The sequence below is a fragment of the Euprymna scolopes genome, chromosome 15 (genome assembly GCF_053919585.1).
Source record: "Euprymna scolopes isolate OS-2025 chromosome 15, ASM5391958v1, whole genome shotgun sequence".
NCBI classification, from domain to species: Eukaryota; Metazoa; Mollusca; class Cephalopoda; order Sepiida; family Sepiolidae; genus Euprymna; species Euprymna scolopes.
Window position 1 is genome coordinate 67205994 of NC_136496.1, and position 27029 is coordinate 67233022.

General features: G+C 34.1%; 1 protein-coding gene across 23 annotated transcripts in view; it reads left to right on the forward strand.

Moving 5' to 3' along the window:
- LOC145293860 (uncharacterized) overlaps positions 1-27029 on the forward strand; it is a 337198-nt gene that overhangs the window by 1326 nt on the left and 308843 nt on the right. The gene's annotated exons all lie outside the window — the stretch shown is intronic.

Genomic DNA, 27029 nt, shown 5'->3' on the forward strand with positions numbered 1-27029 from the left:
TTTTTAAAAAATACAGAAAATACAATTTAAACTGTCTCTATTCTTTAGTTGATCAATTAATTGTTCAAATTTCGATTTAATTTGAAAATCTACTTTTATTTCTGTTGTTTGTAAAATCCGATCAGAATTCGTACATAATCTCGAAGAAAAAAAATCAAAGAATTCTTGATCTCCTTTCTTATGGACACACAAAAAGCCATTGAAATGGAAAAGAGATTTTCTTTCAGGTTTTATTTTCTTCATTAAAAAATGTTTTTCAGCGTGTAAAAAAAAAAAAAAAAAAAAAATTCTTTTTCAGAATAGGAACCAATCTAAACCGACTCTTGCCGAAGCAATTGAAAGTCGCGAAATGAATCTGGCAGATGACAATTAGAAACAATGTCACACATAACCATAAACTAATTAACTATTTATTGACGATCGAAACGTTTTTAAAACAAAGCACCAGCAAAAATATCAGTGTTTTTTTCCCTTATGATTAAAGGAAAAAAAAAAAAAAAACCTCGGAAGGGAGGGGGATTTAAAAAAATTACTTTCGTCTGAAATAACTTTATCATGAAGAAAAATACATTCAGGTAAATACATTGCCATCTGTGGCATTTTTGCCATAAAAATCAGCAGAGTCTAGGTCATTTCTGAAATGGTTTTCCTCCTGTTGATTGCCTATGTTGCTGGTCATGTGAAGTTCTAGGAGGTTCACTAGATGTATCAGAATTTTGGGGGCATTTTTGACACCTCTAACACGAAACTGCGAATAAAATATAAAAAAAACTCGTAAGTTCTCTTTTAAAAGTAGGTTGTTTATTTTCTTTATGGAATATACTTCCAAAATAAACTATTAAAGTTGTTTAAAAATAATAGAAATATTATTTTTTTATTAAAAAAAGACAGTGTTTACAAAGTGCCGGCGCGCCTTCATGCAGCCATTTTTTTACATAATGAAATCAATTGAATTTTACGAGTTAATTTTTTTTCAATTTTTAAACTTTAAACATCTATAACAATTTTTCTATTGGTTCAATATTTAAATTTTCAGGATCAATGTGAAATTTTATGCTCTTTCCGATAAACCGAATGTAATATTTTGGACAAACGCTTTTTTTTTAATTCACCCCCCCCCCATTTTGAAATGATTATTAAAATTTTAATAATTAATTTACGTACCAAACTTTTACATGTCACAAATTAAAGATAAAAGATCAGTAAATAATATATTGTAAATTAAAACAAAAAAAGAAGTGTTTTTTGGGAATTAACTGTAAAGTCCAAAGTGTAAAAACCTTTCTTATTTTTTTTAAACCAAGTTGATTTTTTTTAATTGGAAGCCTATGTTCTGCTTATGTTGTCCAGTAAGTAATGGACGCTGACGAAAATTTTTTTCTATTTCATTCAATGTTTTCTTTTTTTTTTTTTTTTAGATATTAAACAAAAAAATTCACTCGATAAAGGAGAATGAAAATATAATAAATCAAAAATTCATGTATTTCTTTGAGAAAAAACAATTCCTCGAGTGTTTTTCTTAAGGCAAAAACTTATAAGTAAAATTTGACTATTTTTAAACTATGGGAACACATATTTCTTCATGCACAAGGCTAGACGGCTAACGCGAACGTGTGGTTTTTACTGCCTTCTGTCCATCCATAGTTCTAAAGAAGGACAAATGGCTACTTCCGGTTTTTCGATAAAAACGTAAAAATGCTTGCGCAATCGCGCTTTTTTAAACAATCGTTTAAAAAATTATTTTATTTAAAAAAATAAATGGAATTTAAAATATAAATATGGATAAATTCTAAACAATGAAGAATGGAACTAAATATTCAATAGTATTTTTTATAGGTAAGTGATTTTTTCGAATTTATATCTATTTTTTTTATAACCGAAGTAAGAAAACCGATTTAGAAAAACAAATATTGTATAATTTGTTATTAAACCTGTTATTTTTTTAAAATTTGGTCTTTGCTCTTTTAATTGAAAAAAAAAATAGGGGTTGAATTACATTTTTCAAGTAGTTATAAGCTTGTAAAGATAGGAGGTCGAATTATTCAATTTTTTTCACGCATTCTTAAGATCGGTTTTTGACACTGCTAGAGGTCCACCCTCTTTGAGAAGGGGTTAATTTATTTTTAATCGCATGAGCTCCCCATCCCCACCGGGGAAGAGAAACGAGGCTTCCCAGGCATTTTTTTTTTTATTTTTGCCGGTCAGAGTAATTCTCCTCAGGGGCACTGTCTCTGCACTCCCACTTTTCGACCCTTGTGTCGAATCTTCCGTCATGGGAGAGAGAGATAAATACAACCTACCATGTCGCTAGAGAATTCGCGGTTTATTTATTGATTAAAAAAAATATTTCAGAAAGGGAATCCAGTCTCCCATATAAATTTAATGTAAACTGATAACCCACTTTAGAATACTAACCATTCTTGTATGAAAGAAAGAAGTGGTATCAAGTCTAAAAAGATTTTTTTTTTTTAATTTATGAAGGTAAATTAATAGATTGGGTAGAATCCGCGAATCCGTTGAAAAAGAAATTTTTTTAAAATTTGTATAAAATAATTTAGATTTTATAATGGGGGCACTTTCTTATGTCATAGTACACAAAATGATCCCTCACTTTCTGACCACCAATTACACATTTATTTTCTGTGTTCAGTTCGTTCTAGTATTTTTAAAAAGAAAATGGCATTGCTCGTGAAGGCTATAGAAGTCAAGTCTTAACGAGTTGTACTCGTTTGTTAGTTTCTCTAACATGGATAACTAGTGCGTTCGGTGTTCATTTAGGTATTATTTCTGGCGGCCTTCGAACATGGAGGCAAAGGCATGACCAAAATACATGCATTCAGATGACAGTTTCTTCCAAATTCCACACACATGCACGCAACACTCTTTTAATTTTATATCGTGAAATCACAACTACACGGAAATTGTTCCTATTTACAATGCCTCCCCACAGGACAGAGTTAGACACCAGGGTCGTTTTTTAATGTGGAGAAAAGGAACAAAAATAAAAATTGTCTCAGTCGTGAAGGATTTCTCCTCCGCTGACAGAGAACAAGAAATTGAAGTGCAGCATCTGAAGAACAGATACTACACTTTGATCTTGTCCCCGAAGGCCAAGAACTACACGGAAATTGTTAATCACAAAACAAAAACATTATATCACGTGCACCTTGTTCTGTGCTACAATTTCATTTGTAAAAAAAAAAAATGTTTAAAAATTGTCACTCTTCCAAAGAGTTTAAATAAAAATATGTTGCATTTTTATTTTCTCCATTAAACTTCTGAAAATCATCGACGCAATGTTGCATCATTGTGCCTGTTTTACAAATATTTAATGGAATGTGTTCTGATGAACTTGTTTCATTTGTACCCCCTTGACGTACATATCCCCGACAAACCCGATTAGCAATAAAATCCCACCCCTTCACTGTTGTTGTCCCTAAATGCCAGAAAGCTTTCTATTCTAATAGTTTCTTCCCTCGAACAGCTAGACTTTGGAATCCCCATTCCTGCTGCCTGATTCCCTGACTGTATTGATATGCAGAAGTTTAAATGTAATATAAACAAATATCTTGCTAATCTTTCCTAGACATAACCCCAAATAGTAGCCCCTTACGTCCAAATTGCGATATGCTTTGTAAGGGGTGAACATGAGTAAACCCCCCCCCCAAAAAAAAAACAAAAAAACTTGGTGATGGCTAAGAAATAGATGCTCATTTTATGTTGAATTTAGAAACTGACTCCCCTTTCTAAATTCAATTAATTAGAAAATAATACAAAATAATAATAAAAAAAAAACTAAAAGAAAAAAACGGAATAAAAATATGATAGATAACTGTACACAGAAAAAAACTGGTCCGTGAAGATATGAATTTTTTTTTATTGATTAAAAAAAAATTCTTCAGTTAAATCCTTTTTCTACACAAATAATTTGTTTCCGTTTGTTGTCGTATGAAGAAAATGTTTGTTTTAGCGATTTTGTTTCGTAAAAACTCGATAAAAAGTCTGAGAGATCAAATCTTGGAAAATATATTTTTCAGGACCAAAGAAAAAAAAAAAAAGAAGAAAAAAAGAGCAGCAAAACTAACAATTGTTGGAGTTTACGAACTTAAAATTCTAATGATTCTTTTGGCGAACATATACAACACGTTGCCGAAAAATCTTTATTTTAACCAGTTTTGATACCTGTGTGAAAAAACAAAAAAGTCTCAAATCTTAAGATTCCCGAGTTTTAAAGATCAATTCCGGACTTATGCGAACAATAAATTGTAAAGACAAATATTTGGGAAACCCGACAGTTTCACCACTTTACTTTCGAAGATTTCTGATTTTTGTACTCGTTTTCGTATAAACATCTGTTCATCATCATCATCATTCTTCTTCTTCTTCATGCCTAATTCTAACTTATCCGTCTTCGTCTCACATTTGTGATCTTCCCGGAGCTCTGGAACCTTACTACTAACCATAAGTATATGTGGCAACAGACACCCCTTAATAACAAACAAACACACAAACAAACAAACAAAAAAACAATAATTTATTACTATGTTTAAGTTGTGTTTTCTTTTGTCTTTTCACACACATTAAAAAGGGGTTGTCGCTTCTGTTGGGTCATAAACAAACAAAACACGGGAAAAAAATATCAGCCTTAAATATTGCCCCCCCCCCCCGGAAAAAACCTGCAAAGTAAAAACATTGCCCTTTTCTGGCCATTCGAGAAAAAAATAATAAAAAATAGACAAACTATTTGCAAAAAGAATCTGGAATTTCCATGATTATTGGAATTATTCGGATGTCTTATTTTGCATAAGCACCTAAGCTGTTTTTTTTTTTTTTTTTTTTGATTCTTCAATTGATACAGTTTAAGATTATAAAAAGTTTTTATTTTAAAAGTTGCTTTAATCTTTAGCAGGAATTTCACTTTCTCGTGCGAGTTTAACATATAAACTTGTCTCCATATTTTTTCGAGTGGTCATTAGCTTAAATAATCCTATTTGCAAACGCTTTCTCAGACTTTCAAACTGGGGGATCACTTTACGTTAAACTTGCACAGCAAACTGACCTGTTCTATTTTTAGAAAGGTGAATCCCTTCTAAAAATAGAACATGTCGGTTAAACGAAATGCATAAAACAGATTCTGTATGCTGTCATAGTATTTCGAAGCTTTTTTGGTACGAATGCAAAGTAGACATCTAAGAATTTAACGGAGGTTCCCAAGTTTCGACATCAAATTCCTGACTTTGCCAAGATATGCAGACAATAAATTTGTGCAGATAAATATTTGGGAAACCAGACCGTTTCGCAAGTTTACTTCCGGGTAATGTTGCTAAATAAAGTTTTCGGGTGATATGAGAAAAATAAGGCATTCAAAATGTTTCTTATCTTAAACATTATTGCATTAGGAGTCATTTTGAGTAAAAATGTTAATTTATTTCACCCATATAAACTAGAGAAATGCATGTGTAAACATTTTAATCGTGTGAGAATCAAGATGACTCTCACTTGCAATTTCGTAAGCATGAAGCAGTCTTGACCTTGCACGGAACGAAATGCAAGAAAAAAAATCTGACAAATAATTAAAAAAACTATATATATATATATATATATATATATATATATATAATTTCGGAAAGAACTAAGGCAAAACTGAATAGTCGGAACATGACAAATTTATTTTTCCTCATGTAATTTAAAAATGATAAATAACGATCCGTTTTTTTTTTTTTTACACATGAACGACTAAATATAGAGAGATATCCCGGGGTTTTCATACACGCGACTCTTCAGAAGGCCAGCAATCGTGTCCAGAAACACCCGAGAAAAACAAACAAACAAACAAACAGCAACACTTACATTGTTATGGGGTTCACAAAATATATTTTCAAAAAATAACCTGAGGTTCTTAATAGTTAGAAAACACTACCTTTTCTACCAACAGAACTAGGGAATTGTCTAGTAATAGGGTGTTCCTTATTAGAGTGAAATTCAAAAATCGAAATATTAAATTTCAATGATATCTACTTAATTGTCATGTCATGCCTAAAATTACGAAAAATGATGAGGTAAAAATAAATTATTAATGAAAACAATTTGCAAAAATTGAGTTTTGTTTAAGTGTATTAAGGTTTCAGATAAAAAAATACCCCCCTTGTTAATATTGTAACTCTCCGATTTTGTTTTTAACAAAACTCAATCTAAATGTCTGAAAACTTTTCATTAATAATTAATTTTCTTCCTTATCATTTTTCGTAATTTTTGGGTATGTTTTTACTGTGACATAACAATTAATTAGATATCATTGGTTTTACTTTGTAATTCAATATTTCGATTTCCGAATTTCGCTATAATAACGAAGAAGCATCATTAACAAATTAAAATATCAGTGTCATTATATAGTTAAAGTTCAAGATCCGGAAGTGGTTTTGTAGCCTTTATTCTGTCCATTAGAAATAAATTTATCGCTTGAATTAAGCTCTTTAGGACTATTATAGTTCATTTGTGCTCTTAAACAAAATGAAAACTTGTATTTTCGCACGCGCCTATGTCATATCAAAGAACCGAAAAGCAAACGCGAATTGATACGATCTAAAAATCCTGTTTTTCACGACCTTATTCGTTTGACGATGAAAAAGTGAAAAGGAGTTGGTTTGAGTTTTTTCTGTCGAAAAAAGTTACCTTTTCAATTTCTAATATTTATCATTTTTTTGGAGGGGAGGGATCTGATAAAAAAAATGTTCGTGTCTAAAAGGTTTGCCTTAAATCCAATAACGCCAAACTTTTCGAATTCCACATTGAAAAAAAAAAAAAAAAAAACACAGTTTAGTTTATAAACGCCTGAAGTGCAAATAATGAGATCCAAACAACCCAACGTACAGGCGCAAATACTTGCTAATTTTATAGAACAATTTTCTGTCTCCAACCCAGTGATTTCTATTTATTTGCACCCTCCCCTCCAAACGTGTACTCCTTGACTCCTATTCCTGGTGACGTCCCCGACTTTGGCCGTTTATGGGTTTCGGAAGGTCACTAAATACCTGCTCGCAAAAGGTTTGCTGCCCTGATTAAGACCACAGATGCCGAAGAGTCGTTCCGTCAGATTATCACTCATTTCGCCTTAGATGTAATCCTGCGGCGTTGATCATCAGAGTCGTATCACTGAGGAGCAGAGAAGAAAAAATAAATAACATTTCGACTAGTTTTATTTTGTATAAAAATAATTATTTGAATAAGTGTTGAGTTGGGGAAGAAGAGTATATAATTCTACTTTCTATTTTTGTATTGGCTTTTTTGGTTATCAAGTTCTTGACGATCTTAGCTGGCGATAACAAACCCAAATCCAGGGGCTATCTCTGGGCGAGCAGAAGTAAATCGCTAACTCGCGTTAACCTTCCTTTTTTCACTCTTTTTCAAATCAGAGAGAATCGTAAATTAATTCTTCTTTCTCATTCGTCTCTTTTTCAAATCAGAGATGTTGGTGTGCTCAGACTCTAGAAAATACCTTTCCACAGATTCGTCCATCACACTACCCATTGACCTCGGCGACCCCAGCTACGAACACTCCCAGCATGGTCACAAGTCACCCCTTTTATTCGAATATCTCCATTTCCGGGGGAAAAATTATTTGCGTTTCTCACTATATTTAATAAATTTGTATGCTTTTCATTATTTTTCAATTTGAAAATATCGTCAAACGTCAGAATATACCAGCAAGGCCACGCAGTGTTGCTCCGGGCACAAATATCGTTATAAGCACAGTTAAATATAAGGTCATTTTTTTATGTGCGAAAAATACAGCTTTCAAACAACAACAACAACAACAACAACAACAAAAAAAAAGTACATTCATGATTGGGGAAAAAATTGCCTTCCAACAACACGTTTTTTCCCAAATATTTAAGCAGTTCATTTCTCCTTCTTCTCGTCTCGATGTGACGTCATCTACATGTCTCGAATATATGCTTTTCCGAACACTGACCACGCCTCAAACACCACTTCTCCAAATGTTCTTCCTTTATTTCCTCGCCACGTATGTCTTTTTATTGTCTCTGCTGTAATATCACATCGCGAAGCCGGCTTGGTCATTTGCATGTTACACACTGCTGCTGTTCCCAGCGTCAGCGGCTCTTTTACACTATTTCTGAAGACTTAAAATTAACGCAAAATACTTTTTACAACTTCAACTTAAGTTAAGGAGCATAAGCAGCTAAGAATGTCTTCAAATTACTGCTGAATCACTTGAGCGCTTCCTCCATCCCAAGCTTTTCGAAGGTAGGTAGCGTAGGATGATTTTATTTATAAACATGGAAGAATATAAGAAGAGTATATGCAGGAACCAGAGTATTGGTGATATGACATATAAACAAAAATAAAAAAACGAACAAATGCCTTGTAGTTTTTTTTTCTTTGCATATCTATTTTCAAAAAACAATCACAAATACAAATTAGAAAATATGACTTTAGTATTTGAAATAATAGGGATGGTGGAAGTCTTTAATATCTTGAGAAATCATTTCCTTTAAAAAAAGAAAAAAAAAAAAAAAGAAAAAAAAAGAACAACCCAAAAAACAAAAACAAACAATGTCATAATAAAATGAAAAATATCGTAAAAACGGAACCGGAAGTGGGATTAGTTGAGCTGCCAAGCAGAGAATTATGATATATATTTCGAGTCTAATTAGTTCAGTATTCTAATCAGTGTTATTTGTATATATTGATGAATAATGTTTCCTTACGTATTATCATCATCATCAATGTTATTGTCGTTTTCACTCTTTTTTTATTTGTTTATTTATTAATTTATTTTTTGGTTTAATTTTAGCGAATGAAAAAATCAGTTAGTACTTTAATTTGGGCCAGAAGTAACAGTAGACAACGCCGTTCGTTAAATTCACCCATGTATCGTCATGGAAACAGTGTAAAAGCGGGAAATATTGTTCTATTCAAATTAAATATGAAATTTACTTTAAGTTTTCTATTAAAATGTTATTTGTGTGTTACTATTAAATCTGGTGATCTTGTATATATATATATATATATATATATATATATATATATATATATATATATATTAATACATAATATTTTCTTATTCAATTGATTGATTTTTTATTAAAAATACTTTTATTCACCCCAAACAAGGTGTATTACGACTGAAGCATAACGGTCTACTGTGATAGGGGCTATATTTATAGGAAAAAAATTGAATGGGGAATAGAGTAGCAAGATGATTGTTCATATTACATTTAAATTTCTACGTGATGTCACCGTTGGCGTATTTTCCTAAAACGAATTAATTTAATTCCATTTAGTTTTCGTATTTATCGCTATTAATGAGCATTGTCGTGTGTCAGTCGTGAATTTATTATTCGTGTGTAGAATTAAGTAAAGCCTCCTATTTTTTAACTAGAGAAGTGCAAGAGTTACGAAGATGGGAGTCGGGCCATTAAAACAAGCAATCTTTTGTACGCCAGTTTATTTTTGTACATAGTTGCAATCATTCCCAATGCACTTTTGCTAGGAATCGAATGACGCATCTCTGCTTCTGACGCACTTCCATGGCAAGGATTGCTTTCTTAGAGTCTCATACCGTTAATATCTGCAACAGAGAGAGGAAACTTTCAGGTCATCATGACAATGCAATTTGCAATCACCTCTGATCAGTTCGGGCAAAATAAAAAATAGGAGACATTACTTTTGTAATGTCTGGTAGTAAGTTATGAAAATATACATCGCAATAGTCTGACGAATCCTCACGAGGATGAAATGCAGAAAATTCTGTGTAGCTTAATTGCCATATGTATATATCTTTATAACTTACTACCTAGTCTGTTCATGTATTGCACACTGTTGAAGTAAATACTGAAAATTTATACATAAAATATATCTTATGAAATTTTATGTAAATACATGGAATATATATATATATATCCAAGACAATGCTTCACGGTTACAGCACATCAGTATGGCTATATTTTGTTTGTTATCTTTTCTGTACTGCATAATTGTCAAATTTATAGTACTAATATAAAAAGTAAACTGACTTTGGTTGGAACCCAAAGAATCGAAACCAAAACATTTAGCGCTACAACAGCGTTCTCTACCGATTTAGCTATCGAGAGACAGGTAAGAAAGATTTAATATCAAACGACTTGAAGACATGAATTGAATTTGGGCATGCGCAGAAAGAAAAAAATAGAAATGTGTCGGCAAGTTGAGATGAACATTTTACGTTTCAACTTGCTGACATATTACTGTACGTGTTATTCATCCACCCAAACCAAGATTTTACTCGTTAGAAACGATCCTTGGTGTATGATTACCGTTTCCTGTTACTTTCATTGTTATATGACCAGCAGTTTAAGAGTTTATCAGTTCATACACCGAGAGACAGACACACGTCTACTCTTTTGTTTATATAGATAAAGGGTCGCCTATTTATTTGACCAATGCTTAGTTTGTAGAAAAACGTGTTATTTTTACAAAGCGAATACTCTCGCACATTTAATAATCCGATGTGTTTCCCCCTCAATGGAGCGTTGCAATCTTCACATCTCCACTATTCATTCTTGCAATAAAGTCATCGATGTCAGAATTCCATATTTTAAATTGTTGTTTCGTATTTATTTAATCTTTTTGTGGGATGAGTAGGATTTATTGTAAAATTTAATGCCGGATGCTAGTATATAAAGAGGCCCCCAAATCTTTGGCCTCGCAAAATTTAGGTCATATTAGATGACCGGTGTAACATCAAATGCCATAGCTTTCTCATTTTCGATCTGTGATGACTTTTAATCACTTTACCCCAACCGAAGGATCCGATTTTTTTTTTTATTTTAGAAATGAAACAATAGTTCTGTTTCTGTTTTTGAATTGGTTACTTTTATCTTTTTGAAATCTTTGTTGATCTTAAAAGTTGAACTGAAGTAAACTAAAAAAAAAAATAACAATAAAAAATGATTAAAAAAAATCTTAAAAGCAGTTTCAAGAATTTTCTTTTTCAACGAACAAAGAATTGAAGTAAAAAAAATGTTTTTTTAATTTAATTAATTGTACATTTTATCACTGAGGTCTTATATGACCAAAATTATAACAGTTGTATAAAAATCTACATTGGCAGCTTTATTCCTTCCAAAAACTTCCATGTTTTAAGGAAAATATGCATTTCTTTATGTGAAGGGCATCTCCAACATTGTGTATCGCTGTTTTGAACTGTTTCACCTCTGTCATTTCTCTTTAGCACCCCCCCCAAAAAAGAAACACACACACAGAGGAATTTCGCTTCTAAGTATATCCCCCCCCCTTAAAAAAGGCTTTTCCATCGTTATGCGTTTCCCAAATCTGTCTCACGCTGGTTATATCCATGTTAATTCTGATTTTACTAATCCAATACCACGTCATTTGATGTTACACCGGTCATCTAATATCATGTGATTTAAATTTTTCGAGACCAGAGATTTTAGGCCCCTTCCGTAAAACTGATGCCATTTCAACTTGTTTCCATCTTCTCCGATCCTGAACAGTTGCTATGGCGTTGACCCTGTGCTGCATGTTTCTGCGCACAGTTAAGTTGCTGGTGTTGTACACAAAATCCTCACTGATCGCAAGCTCGTATTAACGTATTTGGTTTAAACAGGAATTAACTAAGAACAAAACGAAGAAACGCCGACCACCAAGAAAATGGCTTTCGCTCATTTTTTAGGAAAAACAAGGCCGATAGCCATTAGTCGCGTGCTCTCGTGTAATGAATTAATGCGTGAATGTAGGATTGACATGAAATTCTTTGAGATAAACTAAAATGACCGAAAAATGGGCTGAAATGACTTAAATAAATAAAAAGTAAATGACTTAGAATGACTTTAATGACCTTAAGAATGACTTGAATGCTTAAAAATAACTGGAATCCTTAAAACACAACTTGAATGATCTGGAGAATGACTTGAATGGCTTTGAGACTGACTGGTTGTAAAGTGGGTGATCATTTTACATTAAATTAATACAGAAAAGTGATCCCCCACTTTATATGACAAAGTTACAAACATAAGTACAGCATGTAGTAAGAAAGATGCTACACTTTGATCTTGGCCAAAAGGCCAAGAAAAGGGTATTTATTTGCTCCCTCACCGAGCAAATTAGGCACAAGGGCGATTTTTAAAGTGAGGAGTGAAGGGGAAATAGGGACCAACTCTCCGGGGAGTAGGGGAGCTGGATAGTGACAATTGGTATGAAGGGTTGCCCCTACATTGACCAAGGTCTTATATGTGGGGCTGCCCCCACATAGGGTCTTTGCTTGCAGTATCTGCCGGAGCAGATACTTACCTTTTGATCTTGGTCAAAAGGCCAAGAAAAGCTGTATTTATTTGCTCCCCCACCGAGCAAATTAGACACAAAGTCGATTTTTAATGTGATGGAGTGAAGGGGAAATGGGGACCAACTCCTCAGGGAGTAGGGGAGCTGGATAGTGACAATTGGTATGAAGGGTTGCCCCTACATTGACCAAGGTCTTATCTGTGGGGTCGCCCCCACATAGGGTCTTTGCTTGCAGTATCTGCCGGAACAGTCTTGGCCAAAAGGCCAAGAAAAGCTTAAAAAGCTAAGAACAGCATCTATTAACAACAGACCTTTGATCTTAACCAAAAAGACCAAGCACAAAAGTGTTACGGACAGACCACAGACCGACAGACCGACTGACTTATAGAGTCGCTTGCACGCGACTAAAAAATGCAATACCAATAAAGAAAAAAAGTGTCTTCCATTTATGTGTTAGACAGATATTTGACTGACATCTAATTTTGTCTTTCCCGTTAAGAAAGTGTTTTTGTTTGTTTACATATTTTCGAGAGAGAGAGAGAGAGAGAGAGAGAGAGAGAGAGAGAGAGAGAGAGAGAGAGAGAGAGAAAACAGTTTGGTAGTTTAGAATCACATGGTCATGAAAAACAATTATTTACTTTACGATTTTGGTCACTATTAATCAAGGTCAAGAGCCACACGGGAATAAGGGTTAATGTGAAAGAATATTGTCCAACCCAAAGATGAAGAATACTATGAGAGTACTAATATTGATCAGTGGTATGAACTGAATCTAATTACTTAGGTTCATGACAAGAACTGGTTGACATTGAATTTTAAGACGACAAAATTGTAATCACTGGGAATTCAGTCTCGCGGTAATGTGTTCCACAAGCGAGAAACGCTTATAGAAGACTCTATCCATGGAAATTCCACTTGTCGCTAGATGTTCATCGATTCAAACGAAACCGGTGAAATTTCTCGTTTGATTTTTATTTCTTCCTAGGTATAATTGTTGTTCTTTTCTGTCTCACACGCATCCGCGTGTATGTATGTATGTGTGTGTGTACATGTCATATATATATATATATATATACTAGCATGGATGCCCGGCGTTGCCCGGGTATTTGGCGGTGTATGTCGAGCAAAAAAAAAAAAAACCCCAAAAACGGTAAATTTTTTTAAAATTTGACCCCTATTATAACCCTTTAAAATTTATTGTTTTGGGCTTAAATCAAGTTATTAAGTTAGATCTATGTCCAACGAACCTATATCTAAAATTTCAAGTGTGTAGACCCAAAATTGTCGGAAGAGTTTGGTAGAGTTCTCAAAGGTCAAATCGTTGAACCCCTTAATCGCCAAATTTCTGGCCCAAAACTGATCACATCGATTTTTCCAAATCTGAGTACCATGTATACCAAATTTCGAGTCTGTAGACTAAAAATTGACAGAGTTATTGCGTAGGGAAGTGTACACAGACACACACACAGACACTTTCACTTTTATATATATACTAGCATTTCAGCCCGTTTTAATTTGTAAGGATTGTGCGACTAATTAAGTATGACAAACAAGGGAGATAATCCTTGACTTAAAATAAGGGCTCGTCATTTTTAAACACAAAATCTCAGAACATAGTTGTAGATGACTTTTTGTCAAAATACATCTAGCACATTTTCTATTGGATCATCTGCCGTAGTTTTTTGAATTTCGATATGGCATGTAAGTACGTAATAATGGGTAAGTTTAAAAGATCACCAACCTACACAAGCACAAATCATCATTACAAAAACCTGCATTGCTCGGGAGAGAATAACTAAAATTCGGCGGCAAGTACTTTGTGCCTGAGATTGTAAAAATGGCTCGACGGTGGAAATAATAACATTAGCCGATTTATGAAAGCTTGTGTCCGCTGATGATGATAACAATAAACGCACACATGCGGCCAAGGCGGCGACATTTGTTAGGGAGACATGCTTGAACCTGTGTGTGTACATCTGTTGATTACCATCGCTATCCACATCTGTTGGTGTAAAAGGATACAAACAGCACCCACAAAACCACCACCAAAAGGCACATTTTCACGGACGTACGTTGAAAGGACAACATTTCTATTGCATTCTTAAAAATGAATAAATAAATAAATAAAAGCAGTCACCTGTCAACTGTGAATACATTAAGCAAATAAAAATTTGCCAAGGAAACGAAATTGTTTTGTTTAAATATTTAAAAACAACAAAATTATCAGTAAAAAAATATGGATTTTGTTTTTAACAATGATTTGATTTTTTACGACAGATCGACCATTTTAGCTAAGGTTAGTTCACCATAGCATCGACAGAACAGTTATATCTGATATCTGTAAGTCTGCGGGCTGAATTTCCAGTGTTTTCGTGAAACCGCACGCATCATTAGGCAATCAAACTAATGTTCTTAAATAAAAAGTATATGCTCTTACACACATAAGTGAGTAGACTCTCTGTCTCTCTCTCGCATGCGCGTGCGGGTATACACACCTCTAACTACATATTAATAATGTTACAGGAGATCAGATCAATATGGTATCATAGGTTTTATACCCACAGTGGACCAGATTGAAAATTAATGTTGGGCTCGATTATATTATAAGTTATTATCGCAATCCCCCCCTCTCTCTCTCTCTCTCTCTCTCTCTCTCTCTCTCTCTCGAGAGAGAGAGAGAGAGAGAGAGAGAGAGAGAGAGAATGAGTGAAATTCTCTTTGCCGTTTAAAAAAAAAACAAATTCACACAGAATCGACATACACGTTAAGACAAATTAGCTTTACCTAAGAGCATTTAAAATGAACGTTATACGAACTTTAAAATGTCCATTTAAAAATTTTTTTTTTTGTAAAAAATGCATATTCAATTAATTTTTATCAAAAAGTGCCGTTTTTTTGTTTGCTTTTTTAAATAAAGGATGGAGAACAGTCAGGTATATTAGAATAAAAATTACTAGCGAGGCCTGTGGAAATTCCACAGCGGACTCTTTCATATGTAATATATTGATGTTGGCATTCTGTGGATGCTCAGCGTAAATGGAAAAGCCTTGATATTATTGTAGCGATTTTGTTAGAACTGCAAAATAATTCATCTAAGTTAGCAGAGACGTCCGGCGTAGTCCGATCGTAAAATACGCTTAAATATGATATTTTAATTTATGCAGATTTCGTATATAGAGTCAATTTTCTATTGATTTTTATGTATTATAAAGTTGTGATTCACATGACTTGGGTGCATCAGCTTGAATCGAAACCGAAATCAAAATTTATGAAGAAAAAAAAAATATATATATATAACTTGAGTTCCTTCAGCTATACTCAAAACCAAAACTTGTGAAGAATTCTTTGGAATATCTAAGGTAGTGACAGAGACCATAGAAAACTACCTTCATTCTGTAGCGGAATGGTGCTCTAAATGTTTGGGGATATTTAATTCTGTAAAACTTCTTTCCTTTAACAAATATAAAATAAAAAAACAAAAACAACATCAACAAAACTTCTGAACCATCGATTGCCATGACAAATAACACCCTATACATCCTTCAAACTCCCCGGTTTAGCATTCACAGGTAATATGAATTAGGAACAGATACATTGAGGGCATTGTCAAGGCTGCTGCAAAAAAAAGGCGAGCTCCCTCTACCGTGCTAGAAAATTACTCACACTGGAGAGTATTTAACTTCTTTACAAAGCCACAATTCGTTCCCATGCATGGAGTATTGTTGCCACATCTGGGCTGGAGCATCCATCATTAGGCTCTCACTCTTAGATAGGCCCCCCCCCCAAAGTTTCAAATCTCGGCCCAGCTGTAACCTCTGTCCCATCACCACAATGTTTTATTTTTGTGCTTGTTCTTTAATTGAATGCGCTCTGATGAACTTATAGCACCTATGTCCCCTGAACGCACATACTCCCGACTAACTCAGCAAGCAGCAAAATCTCACCCTTACCTACTGAGCTCCCTAGATGTTGGAAAGCCTTCTACTCTAATAGTTTATTCTCTCGAACTGGTAGACATTGGAATTCCCTATGTTTACATAGATATATATACACAAATACACACACACACACACACACATATTCGTACATATATATTATTTAATTAAAAAAGAATTGAATTAACGAAGTTTCTTATGCGCATGCGCAGCATTCAGTTGACGCATGCGTCTTTTTGATCTTAAAGTTATCAACTGACATTTTTTACCTTTGTGTTGGCGGCCATTGGCAGCAAGTTTTTTTTTTTTTTTTTTTTTTTTTTTTTTTTTTTTGCTTCAACACATTGTTTTTGTCTGCTGCTGCTACTTCTGAATAACTCAAGACTTCGAAGAAAAACATGTTTATTTAACCTTTTAATCTGTTTAGGGCTATGAAAGAAAGAGCGAAATGTTTAGCCGAAAGTTGTCAAAATAAAACGTGGAATTTATATTAATTTTTGACTGATCCATACTTTTGATTTTTAGTAATTGCTTTTCACGCATTTTGCAAAGCTCTATTAAAAAGACTATTTTCCGTATATATATATATATATATATATATATATATATATATATATATATATATATATATATATATATATATATATATATGTATGTATGTGTGTCTCTCTCTCTCTCTCTCTCTCTCAAATGCTCTAATTTTAACAGTATCCTTACAAGACACAGACGGCAATACTCCAAATCTACATAGGTAAATATTGCAGGTATGAAATCAGCTAATAGGTAAGACTTAGGTCAACCAGAGCTCGTATAAAACAACTTAGGAGGATGCAAAATTATTACATAAAGTATACATGCTCCAAAAAGTCAACATCAATAATATATTTAGTGCACATGTTTCTGAAGTAATTTATTAAGTCATTTCATTAACCCCTAATGTCTTGCTGAACTAATAGTAAGATGGTATTTCTCCTTGTTATATGAGCTAATGAATAGATTAAAAACCTATATCCATTAAATATTTTCTTAATGTCGAGTTTTTGGAGAATATGTGTAGAACTAGGTAGTAAGTTATTAATATATAGTAATTATCGTCCACGTTTCATCTCTATAAGGAATCGTTAGGCTAAAATGCGTAGAATTCATATTTATTCCATAATAAAAATAAATCTGGTTTCTTGTCGAGCTAAACTAAACATCACGTGAATATATAAAAACATGTAACACGAAGATTTTGTGTAGCTTAATTGCCATATATTTTCATAACTTCTATTTCTACTATTATATAAGAGGAATTTTTTTGTGAGTTCGTTCCCTATGAACTCGAAAACGGCTGGGCTGATTTTTATGAATTTACACACGGAGGTACTTTATGTGCCTGGTAGTGTTCTTAGATAGGTTTTGCATTGAAATATCGAAATAATCTGATGAAAAGGTGATTTGGACAAAAGTTAACACCTTACACAACTTAACATCTCAAGTGCATTTAAGAAGTTTTATTACCACACAATCCTCGATATATAGAATCAGCTGTAGGTTATTTGTATGAAAGGAGAGCCTCCGAAATGAATGTTTCTGTTCAGAGCACAATTGGTGTATGAAACCTGACTTTTTATATTTTCAACTTTAATTCAAACCATTATATATAAAAATAATTTTATAATATCAATAGTAGATTTTCTACAGTGCAATGTAGACAACAAAATATTGTGAAATAAGTCACAGCGAGAGACATGGGAAGCTTCCCCCCGGTGCACCGCGATGGCTCCCAAACTAGAGCAGGCGATCAATCGATTTGATTGAAAAATGTCCGATTTCACTAATTTCGATGACAATAAAAATATGGGAGGATGAGACATTCGTTGATCATTCAATCCCGGACAACGTCGGGGCACCATGCTTATATATTTGTTGTTGTTTTTTTTTTTTCAAACGATGAATACGGTTAATATTGGCTTCGCCTCGAATCTCGTATTTATTTAGAAAGTCGCCCATAATTTGTTTGGATGTATATATAACATTTTTATTTATTATTTTTAAAACAGTAATTTACGTACACGCGTGTTTCGAGTTCACTAACTCTCATCACCGTAGCTCGACTGTTTTTAGGGATCGAACTCCAGACTGTGTTTACCACAGTACGCGGCGCCTTAACCGTTAGACCACGAACCCAAGATGACTGTTCATTTTTATCGCTTATAAATTTACATTTGTTTTTTTTGTTTTTGTTTTTTTTTTCTCCAAACGATGAATACGGTTAATATTGGCTTCATCTCGAAGCTCGTATTTATTTAGAAAGTCGCCCATAATTTTTTTTGGATGTATATATAACATTCATATTCCTGTTTGTTTGTTTGTTTGTTTGTTCACAATTTGATTAATATATACAAAAGCTCCATTAGTTTAGTATTTCATTTATTTCTATATATAGTATGATTCTTTAAAAAATATACGATCAAGAGGTCACCTCATTTATTTATTATATTAAGGAAAATCAATTAAACTAACATACAGCTATTTAGTACACGTTTCTAGCGGGAGAGTTGTTTTAAGTGTTCTATTTAAGATTATTTCATCAACTCTAAATAACAATTATATTGATAATATATTTAGTTACATTTATTTGGAATTATTACTTCCGACATCGATTATTTTATGAAACGAGTAGAGTTATTTCCCCTGATGAGTTTTTTTATACGTTCCGAAGTTCGAAAGAAAAAAAAAAACTCTTCCCAAATAAATTAATTCGGTAATCGCAAGACGTTTCTAGCGTGAAAAAATAATTTCGTGTAGACAGAAAGATGTTTTGCTTTATTTTTAAATATTCGATACTCTTGCATAATTTGACCTGGATTCTCGGAAATTCCCATCAAGGGCGAGACCGGCAATCATCGGTTTAAGCCGAGCGTTGTAACAGACGCTTTAAAAACAAACAAACCGGAAAAAATACAAATTTAAATAATCAAAGATAACAAAAACCACCTTTTAAAGGACTGAAAATATATTTATTTATTTTATTTTATATATTTTGTTTTGTGTTTTTTTTTCAAAATATTTGTTTTTTTTGTTTTTTTTTGCAAAATATTTATCAACAAAAAGTCTTGAAAAAAAAAAAAAAAACTTGTACTTACACCTAAGAATTTACGGTGAAAAAAAGTAAAACTTTCATCTTTTCTTGAAGGAAAAAATTTTTTTCACCGTAAATTCTTAGGTGTAAGTACAAGTTTTTTTTTCAAGACTTTTTGTTCAGTCAAGTTTTTTTTTTTTTTTTTGGGGGGGGTCTACAGAAATTATATATATATATATATATATATATATATATATATATATATAGTAAAGAAAATACGTAAAAATATATGTTTACGAAAAGCGTAAATTGTTAGATGAAAGTACAGGAATTTTTTTTTTTTTTCAAGAAAACTTAATGTTTTTATTTTAAATTAAAAATGAAGGTCGGTAAAGATTGAGGGTTCCAAGTATGTTCTAGGTAAAAGTTGTTTTTTCTGTAAAGAGAATATGAGTAGACATGTTCATTTCGACTGACGCCGTGCAAGTTTACGTTTTACAGTTTGTGTAAATGGAACAGGCATTCTAGATGTGTGTATGTGTATTAATGTATTTTGTATTGTATATTTTGCTAGGCATAGTGATTTTTCACTTTTTAATTTTATTATTTCGTTCTAGCAGGAGATGGGGCACTCTACCGGATGCCAGACATTCACCCACTATTTCATATATGACACTCGAGAAATCTTTTTCTTTTCCAATTCTGACTGTCCCTTTAAGACAATTATTTTCATATCTTCACCCGGTAGTTTTTAAAATTATTTTCATAAGTCCGCCGGTTGCTCATATAATTACTGGAATTATGGAAATCTTAAGATTCCGGTTTCTTTTCATGTCATACATAAGACCTTCGTTATCTTTTCCTTCTCAGCTCTATTTAACCCAGCATCATTGGAGACATTAACTTCTTCTAAGGTCGCTTCTTTATCTTCCATAGCACTGTCAGATTTAATCGCTACGTTTTCCATATACGTAACTATAAGAATTGCAGAGTCATAGTGGATGTATTTCCAACCGTTCTTTCTGGTATATGTTCCCAGAACTTGCTGCTACATTCGATTTTCAACTCATATTCAAAATATATCCAACTTCTAAGGTGTATATATGAACTTGTGAGTCGGAGAGTAATTTGTGAGTATCTCTTGTTGCGGCCGCTAATTTACCATCAGCATAGGGTGCCAAAACTATTTTGCGACAGTCCTTCTCCTATGCTTCGACTATAGAAAAATTGAAAAGAGCGAAAGGCATATTTTTTTTCTATTAAATTACGCGCGAAATTTCTGCAGTGAATATTTCATACGCTCTAATTGGTTAAAAAAACCCAGCTGATTTTAGTTTTTTCCCCCAATTGAAACATGAAAACAATATTCGCAATTCTTGCTGTTTTTTTTTTTGTTTTATTTTACAAGGGAGTCATCACTTATCAAGACCTGAAGACCACTCGAACAAGGGTTAGTGAATGTAAGGTGATTTGTGAGACAGCGGCGTACTAATCGATAGTGGTAGGAATTGGGTATAATTTGATTATTTAAGAGGACACTGAACTGTAAGAAAACCATGTTGTAGTTAGCTGGAAGGCAGGCCCGCGGTACAGTTCCACAGGCCGACAGTTCTAGGAAAGAAGTTTTACTCATGGAGTTGGCATATAGATTTAAGCACAGATAGAGTGGGGAACATTGTTGACTGTGGTTGTAGTTAGACGAGTGGTTATTGTGAATGTTTTGCAGAGGAGAATCGTAGACTAAAGCTCAGTTGAGCACTTGCCATGAAAATAACGATAGAGCAGAGATAGATTTGCAACGCGTCTTTTGTAAGAAAGAGGTTGCAGGGGAGAAAAAAGGACATCACATACGAAGTTTCGAAACCGGTTTTGAATCCTATCAAGGTAGGAAAGGGTGTTCCGAGTAGTTCTTCCCCAGTTTTAATAATAGTACTCCATTTTAGGGCGTATTTAGCTCTTTTACAAGTAGAGCGTGTGAGATACCTTCTGAAGTGGTAGAATGATACTTCAAACGGTTTACTGAGTTTAAATTGACAGATGTTTGTAAAATTTTAGCATGTTTCTATAATGTCCGAAAACGATAGCCGGGACAGCTACTGATTTGTAACAAATACTAAAAAAATGATAAATGGAACTGGTGATTTGTTGCGTGATTAAAACTGGTTTTTGTTGAGGCGAATCGCTGGAGTAAATAATGTTGAAAGGAATACTCGCACACACATCTACGCGAACGTGTACACCTACGCAGGAGTGTAAAAGTACGCGTTAAATAATTAAGTCTATTATGATTTTATTTTCATAGAACATACAATAGATTTACTCATTTTTTTTATTATTAAATAAGCGTGGTTAAGAGGAGGTTAAAACTAAATAATCCTCTACGGTAAATTACACCAATACAAACACACTAGTTTTGTAAGTCGGTAATTGTCTTTTAAATAACATATTTTACAGTATTTCATTTTTTTTTTTATTGATGTTTATTATATTTATTGAGAACAGTATGGATATTGCGATTAAAAATATTTATCATAAATTTTATTTACTACTAGCAGGGAGACCAGACGTTGCCCGGGATTAAACGAGGATCAACGAATGTTCCACACTTCCAATACTTTTATTGGCATTGAAATCGTTGAAATCGCCTATTCGTCAATCAAATCGAATGATTGCCTGCTCTAGTCGGGAACCCACCGCAGTGCATCGGGAGGAAGCTCGCATACCTCCCCGCAATGACTTAATCAACAATACATTGTAGTCTTATTGAATTATAGGAAATCTACTGTTGATTTTATGAAATTATTTTTATATAATGACTTGAATCATAGTTAAAAATACAAAAGTCAAGTATAATGGTTCATCTGTGTCCCAAGCAGAGGTATTCATTTTGAACGCACCCCTGTCTTATCAAAGAACCTACTGTTGATTTTATATGCGGGCCCCTTCTGCTTGTGTGATGATAAAACTTCTAAAATCACTATGATGTTAGGCTGTATGAAAGTGTTAACTTTGGTCAAAATCGGATCGCTCCTTCTTTAATAGGATTTTTTCGATTATCAATTTTCCATACTTATTGGAGATATTCCGATACAAAACATATCTAAAAACACTCCCAAAGACGTAAAATACATTTGTGCGAAATTTCATAAAAAATCGGCTCAACCGTTTTGGAATCAATAGGAAACGAACTCGCGCACACAAACACAATTCTTTTTTATATATATAAGTAGAGATAGATATCTACTTTCTCCAAGACGCGGTCGTAATTTTACCAACTTATGTTTGTGGTGAGCACTGGCTAAATGATAGAATTTTCAATTATTTTCTCTTTGAATCCATTTCCTCGAATACAAAGTTTTAAATCAAAACATATGGGCTGATGCATCTACTACTAGTCTCTCTCTCTCTCTCTCTCTCTCTCTCTCTCTCTCTCTCTCTCTCTCTCTCTCTCACACACACACACACAAGGTAAAAAAAAGTATCAAATCTAATAAGTTCCGCACTATCGGCAACCTCTGTCCCATCATCGCAATGTTGTATTAATGTGCCCGTTTTATAAGTACTTTGATGGAATGTGTTTTGATGAACTCCTAGCACTTGTGTCCTCTCGACATACATGCTCCTGGTCAACCCGACAAGCAGCAAAATCCCACCCATTCACTGTTGAGGTTCTTAGATACTAGAAAACCTTATACTCTAATAATTTCTTGCTTCGAATTGTTAACCTTTAGAATTCCCTCCCTGTTGTCCGCTTCCTTGGATGTACTAACCTGCAGATGTTTAAATGTAATAGGAACAGACATCTCAATTCCACACAGTCCCATGTTAGACACGATCTCAATTAGTAGCAGTTGATAATACACAATCCATTATTTGTTTTATTCTTCCGCCGTTTGTCTAAAATTGTATCTGCTGTTGGTAAGACATTGTTGGCTGAACAATTTCACGGATCCAATCAGATCTGTCGACAGTTTGTTGCGTTACGCACTCTGCTGCCTCATTTGAAAAGGGCTTTGTGGTCTTTTCTAAAGTTATTCTATTTCAATGTCTGTTTTGAATGTCTTAGTTTGCCAATAAATTCTCGTTCCCGACATGATTTCGCTTTGTCTCAATTCACTTTTGCTTATAATAAAAGGGAGATAATTAATTAAATGCCACGTGAACGACAAAAAAAGTTCAAGGCCAAAAGAGTGAGAACAAGCCTACAAGAAGTGAGATGTCGGCCAAAAGAAAATAAAAGACAATGTCCAGTAAGATGACTGCCCAGAAGAAGGACACAGACTAATAACGGGTGGCAGGTCTTGCCAGAAGAAGAGAGAAGATAAACAAAACTAACCTTCTTTCTCTTAACAATTATATGAACCCTTCTCGACCACCAACTGCCACGATTAATAGCCGTCTACCCGAGAGCTCATTCTTCAGCATCAGTTTAACATTCACAGGCATCATGAATTGAAACAAATACATTAGAAAAATATTGCCAAGACTTTGGCAAAGTATGTGAGCTCTCTTTATCATGCTAGAAAACTACTCACTCATAACAGTATTCTGTACATCTACAAAGCCACTATTCGCCCATGCATGGAGTATTGTTGGCACATCTGGATCGGTGCATATATCACTAGTCTTTCGCTTTTAGAGCCTCCAACCTAATAGGTTCCGCATTATCAACCAAGCTCCGACCCCTGTCTTATCACCGAAATGTTGCAACCCTGTATCTGTTTCAAGGTACTTTAATGGAATATGCTCTAACAAACTCGTAGCACTTGTGCTTCCTTGATGTAACGACGTAAACACCCCCAAACTAACCCGACGAGCAGAAAAACCCGACCTCTCCCCTCTCCTGTAGAGGTCTTTAGATGCCGGAAACCATTCTACTCTGTAGTTATTTTCTTACGAACTGTTTGGACTTTGGAATTCCCTCTCTGCCCCCTGCTTTCCTGACTGTATAGAAATGCAGAAATGTAAACGTAATGTGAATAGAAAGCTCGCTGCTCAACTGTAGGCAATGTGCCTTATTTGAGGTGAATAATAATAAGGCGGCAACAGTATTTGAAAACGAGAATCACAAAATCGTGTGAGACATGGATATACAAACAGATAAACCCATCCAAGCAAGAAGATCGGATGTCGTAATAATTAAAAAAGAAAGAAAAGCCGAGAAGGTCAAGGAGGCTTGAAAGACAAAAGAGAGAGCACTGACCAGCTATTCGCTGGACACGTGCAAAGAAAACTGAAACTCTGGGCTTATTGCCACTACAATTCCAGTGGAGACCAATGACCGCTGCCAACGAGAAATCAATGGTAAGCGGCTGTTGCGATAACGCAAATTCATTTGCAAATGTTACTGAAAGCGGTGAAGAGTACTAGAAACCTAGGGAGACCTATTGTCAATCAGCTTCCAGTGAACACCACAGGTTGTTTTCAAGGAGAGAGCTTTGATGACCTGTGTGAAAGCTCCTTGTGAGCCAATAATAATAATAATAATAATAATAATAATAATAATAATAATCACTTTTATGTTTTAATTTTTATTCTTTCTTTCTTTCTTTCTTTTTTTTTTTGTGCCACCATAAACTGGCACCACACCAAAATAAGTGAGAAGCAGCAAGGGGGATGGAAAGGCCGAGGAGAGAAAGCACTAGCTAGACCTCCGCTGGTTGAGTGCAAAAAGGACTGGAATCTTAGGGAGCCTTATCGTCACCCAAATTCCAGTGAAGACAAATAGTCGCTGTCAACGAGAAATGAATGGTAAGCGACTGTTGCAATAACACAAATTCTTTTGTAAATGTTATCGAAAGAAGTGGAAAGCACTGGAAATCTGGAGAGACTTAATGTTACTCAAACTCCAGAGAACACCTCAGAGCAATCTTCGATGATGACTTGTGTGACTACCAGTGGGTAAATAATAAGCAGATGGAAGGTCTGGCATAAAAAAAGGAAAAAAATAGCAAAGAATGTAGAACTCATTAAATTTAATGGCTTATTGTTCACTGTAAATAATCCGATTAAAATTCTTATTCTGATCAAATAAATATCACATGACCGGAAATCGTTTTTTTGAAAAGAAAGCCCCCTTTTAAGAGTCGATTCACCCAATTTATCATAGCGGACATCAGATTTTCCTGTGCGAAATCAATGATTTCAAGTATTCCTTGCTTTTTACTATTTCTGTCGTCACAGATCAAAGATTGTTTTTTCGGCCACTGCAGACACCGAGTATAAATTAACTCCCCCAAAGATTGTTCAGTCCGCTGTCAAAATGTACATGATTATTTTTTTATTTTGCCTTTAAACCCCTATCTATCTATCTATCTATCTATCTATATATCTATATATCTTAGAATTTTCTAGGTTGTTATGATAATGCGAGACGAGGACAAGAATATTGTAAAATACTTATTTTGCCGGTTCGTTGAATCCGTTTTGATGTACTGGATATATTCCCGCTGCTTGGAGTGTGTATCTGTGGTCGGATCGTCATGAATTACAATTGCTACAAAAGCATTATCGTTCTACCCCGTATTATACGGTCTTCAAAGTAAATATTGAGGAAACTAAATTCGAATATTAGACTAAAAACTTGTATAAGACCATCTCACCACTGGAATTATATAGTTCTTTATTTTACTTTCTCTCTCTGTCTCTGTCTCTCTCTCTCTGTCTCTCTCTCTCTCTCTCTCTCTCTGTCTTTAGATAGATAGATAGAGAGAGAGAGAGAGAGAGAGAGAGGGAGGGGGAGTACTAATGTACTATTTCTGCTGCGTTTAAAAGAAAGGCGACATACTGATATATATATATATATATCTTCATTCTCGGTGACGCTTGTTGATGGTTGGTTGGTTGTTAGGAGGAAGATGCACATATCTTTTTTATTCAAATGGCGTTTTGGTGCAGTTGTTCACTATTTTAGTGTTCTTGTAGGTGCACGCTATTGTCAAAATGATTTCTCTGTACACACTGCCTAGATATCCAGCATTAATATTAGCATTGGCTAAAAAAAAACTAAAGAGTTCTCAACGAATTATATACCGACATACTAAATGTTATTTTAGTTTATTTTTTTCACGATTAAAAGAAATGGATTCCTTTCGTATTTTCTGAAATTCCAGCGGTGAGATGGTCTTATACAAGTTCTTAGTCCAATATTCAAATTTAGTTTCCTCAATATTTAAACTTTGAAGACCGCATAATACGGGGTAGAACGATAAATTTTTCGCCCTAAAGAAAATAACATTACAGCTTTATTTTTAAAACTTTTATTGAAAAATCAATTCAGGTAACTTGATTATGTAGTAGAACTGACATCTATTGAATATAGCCACTTTCAGCATCAATCACCACCTCAATACGAGAACGGAAATGGGAGCATGTCTTTTCCACAAGTGCCTGCGAGAGCTCGGCGAATATTCTGCGAATGGCGGCTATCAGGCTGGCTTTGGTGTTGTGGGAGGTCATGTTGGTGATGTTCTCGACGTATGATGAAGCGAAGTAGTCCAGCGTGTTCAGATCAGGGGATGAGGGAGCAGAAAGAGAGAAGAGTACAAAGTCGTAGCACACTTTCTAAAGTTAAGCCTGGGTCTCTTTGGACTTGTGGACCGGCGCCGAGTTCTGCTGCCACATCCAAGGTCTGCCAGCGGCTACCTGATTGCACTAAGGGATCACCACACTTTTTAGTACATCCAAGTACACTTTGGTGTTTGGTGTTGACTTTCAAGCCGACT